Source organism: Rhincodon typus, chromosome 5, assembly GCF_021869965.1.
Source record: "Rhincodon typus isolate 14 chromosome 5, sRhiTyp1.1, whole genome shotgun sequence".
Lineage (NCBI taxonomy): Eukaryota > Metazoa > Chordata > Chondrichthyes > Orectolobiformes > Rhincodontidae > Rhincodon > Rhincodon typus.
Window position 1 is genome coordinate 29,292,520 of NC_063336.1, and position 3,542 is coordinate 29,296,061.

At 44.3% G+C, this 3,542-nt stretch overlaps 1 long non-coding RNA gene across 1 annotated transcript; it reads right to left on the reverse strand.

The window, feature by feature from the left end:
• Positions 1-1,177: 1,177 nt before the first annotated feature.
• LOC125483216 lies at positions 1,178-3,198 on the reverse strand. Its single transcript, XR_007262180.1, has 2 exons — positions 2,739-3,198; positions 1,178-1,450 (listed from the first exon to the last, which is right to left on the reverse strand). It is a non-coding gene; the product is annotated as an uncharacterized LOC125483216 (long non-coding RNA).
• Positions 3,199-3,542: the final 344 nt, after the last annotated feature.

A 3,542-nucleotide genomic window follows, 5' to 3' on the forward strand; every position in this document is an offset into this window, starting at 1 on the left:
GTCTCTGGCTATCCACCCTATCTATACCTCTGATCATTTTGTATACTTCCATCAAGTCACCTCTCATCCTTCGTCGTTCTAAAGAGAAAAGCCCTAGCTCTCTCAACCTTTCCTCGTAAGACCTTCCCTCCATTCCAGGCAACATCCTGGTAAATCTCCTCTGCACCTTTTCCAACCCTTCCACATCTTTCCTGTAATGAGGCGACCAGAACTGGACACAATACTCCAGATGCGGCCAAACCAGGCTTTTGTATAGCTGGAGCATAATTTCACGGCTCTTGAACTCAATCCCTCTATTAATGAAAGCTAACACACCATACGCCTTCTTAACAACTCTATCCACCTGGGTGGCAGCTTTCAGGGAACTGTGGACATGAACCCCAAGATCCCTCTGCACCTCCACTGCCAAAAATCTTTCCCTTAACCCTGTATTCTGCTTTCAAGTTTGTCCTTCCAAGATCGTTCTGCTTCTGCAGACCTTGTTGAACAGTGCCCTTTATTTTATATTATCTCTCCATATTCTTTGTACTAAACAGTATCTCTTCAGACTTTTCTGCATCAAACTTCAGCTGCCACCTCTTCACCCAGTTCAATAATTTGATAATTTCATTTTGACCTTAATGTTTGCAATTTATCCAAGTTTTCTGCCATCCACAGACCTTCCAATTGTCTTGTGGTAATTTATGTATGTATCAGAAAAAGCAACAGTCCCAATTCCAATCCCTGGGGAACTTCATCATAAACCTGTCTTCACCCAAAAGTGCCAATTAACCGTTACTTTCCATTTCCTGTCATTTCACCAATTTTGTCTCCATGTTGTTAGGTCTCTTTTACTCTATGACTTGTAAGTTTCCTCACTAATCTTACATTTCAACCTAACTACCAGAAACAATAAATTGAGCATTTTAGTTCCTGGTTAAGCCACAAAGCTAAATTAAAGGGTATTTATTTTGGGTTGGAATAAATACTGAAAATATAATTTATCGTCAGAAATGTTATATTTTAAATAAGTTAGCAAAGATTGTGGAAGACAATATCCCGGAGAAAATGTAGGTATCTTATTTTAAATATTAATCAAATCAGTCTAAATGAAATTGCCCCCCAACACTCATGGTTCTAAATTGGAGTACTAGGCAGAATAATGCTTTGGGTTACCTTTTGTACTGACTGGAATGAATGACTGAATGATTTATTTATTGTCATATATATCTTGAAGATACAGTGAAAAGTATTTTGTTGTCACAATCTGGTGCATTTTGAGGTACAATAAGGGTAAAAAGAAATGACTTAAGTAAGAGTTCATCTTCTGTTCAAATTGGGGGTCTCAAGCACGGCTTCAGGGCTTCTGCAAAGTGTTTTGGACCTCAAGGAATCCCGCTCTAGGAACAGCAACGAAGACCCCGGAGCAAAAACAGAAGTTGCTGGAAAAGCTCAGCAGGTCTGGCAGCATCTGTGAAGAAAAAAAAAGAAACTAGAGTTAACGTTTCGGGTCTGGATCTGGCTCTGGGGAAGGGTCACCGGAACCGAAACTTTAACTTTGATTTTTTTTTCTTCACAAATGCTGCCAGACCTGCTGAGCTTTTCCAGCGACCTTTTTTTTTTAGTCCTGGCTTACAGCATCTGCAGTTCTTTCGGTTTTTAACGAAGACCCCGGGTCTGCTGCCACCACAGCCTCGCAGACAGTGCCAATGATCCAGGCTATGGGCACTGCCACCGCCGCCAGGAGACTCGCTCCACGCCGCCGAAACTGCAGCCACCGCTCTGGCCCCGAAGATGAAGAAGAAAGGAAGGAGAAAAGTGAAGAGGTCTGCACATTCTCCCCATGTCTGCGCGGGTTTCCTCCCGGTGCTCCGGTTCCCTCCCACAGTCCAAAGATGTGCAGGTTGTGTGGGTTGGCCATGGGGAATGCAGGGCTTACAGAGATTGGGTGGATCTGGGTGGGATGCTCTTCAGAGAGTCGGTGTGGACTCAGTGGGCCGAATGGCCTGCTGTAGGGATTCTATGAAAAGAAGAATAAGAGACGCAGAGAAAACAATGCCGTCGGCCTGGAGCGTGCCGGCACCATCTTGAAAAAGTTCATCCACAGGCGGGCCCTTCCTTTCAAGGTGAATTTTGTTTTAAAAGTCTAGTTTGGATTCCCGCATCATCAGCGATGTTACCAACGTTTAAAAGATCAGAGCAACATAATTAACAGTAATTTGGGGTGTGGGGGGTGGGGTGATCACGGTAATTGCAGACTCGAACCCTCAGCGCTGGGCAGAACGCACATCAGGATGGCAATGACCTCCCACATACAGGACACATACAGCGCAACAGGTTACATCTCACACCGCAGCCGAGCCCAGAGTGAACTGCAAAAACAAAATGTTGCTCATTTCGTTCGGAAATCCCTGTAATATCCATTGCCAGCACCTTCCGACTTAAAGACATTCCAACCTATTCAGAGCCAAAATAGACCAGTGAGCAGCAATTTCCAATTTGACAATGAAAACTCCAGTGGACAAAATAAAAGACGATTCTCTGAAATGTTTCGCCTCTGATTTGAACAGATTCGAATTTCCCCAGAGGAAGATTTCAAACTCCGGGCCGTCAGTGCTGACATTCCTATTCAGATCCATTTCAGGTTCCCCCACTTTAGCATTCTGTAACAAACTGAAAGTGTGTAGAAGAATGCACTTGTCATCAATGAGAATTGATTACGTTTGTTGAGAGAAAAATTGCCTACATCAAATATTTACCATAGAGTTGCAGATGGATTGCCTGACTGAAAGATTGAAACGATCTGGTGCTTATGCATGTCGAGCCTTCAGTCGAGTACCAAGGTATAGTACTTAGGCCTCTTGTTAATATCCTCACGGAGCCGGATCCCCGCCACCCTGTCTCTGCCAGGCTTCAGCTAGGGTCTGAGCGCAGGAATAAGAAATATGGGTCGGATCTACTGATCGGGGATGAATTGTTTTACTCTTCCATAAACCCGTGACTACCCCCCGCCCCACCCCCGTGATATTTAAAAAGATGTCCAATGCCAATAACAGGAGGGGCAGTCGAATTTATATCGCATCTTGAAAACAATGCTCGCTGCCTCTCTTTCGCCCCTGGCCTAAGCAGATTTAATGTTTCATGTTTTAGGACAACTGCTCCTTCGGGCAAAATATTTGAAGTTTTTTTTTAAACAGAGGTACGGGAAAAGAGCAGGGCACTGGGTTTCATTAGGGAGCTGTCTCTAGCGAAAAGACTCTCACGATGGGCCGAAGGAGCGGCTTATGGGCTGCATCACTCTACGATTCCACGAGATTTGGTTCAATGCTCAGCTGAGGACAATATTCATGGTCTAATTATTCAATTTAACACGTAGCTCTTGTGGCGCAGTGGTAATATCCCTACCTTTGAGTCAGGTGGCCTGGGTTCAAGTCCCACCTGCTCTAGAGGTGTGTAAAAGCATTTCTGAATAGGTTGATTAGGAAGTATTTATAAGAAATAGCCTGAAGAAAGGAGGAGGGGCACAGTTCCAAGGGAACATCCCGCTGCAATGTTCCCATTGC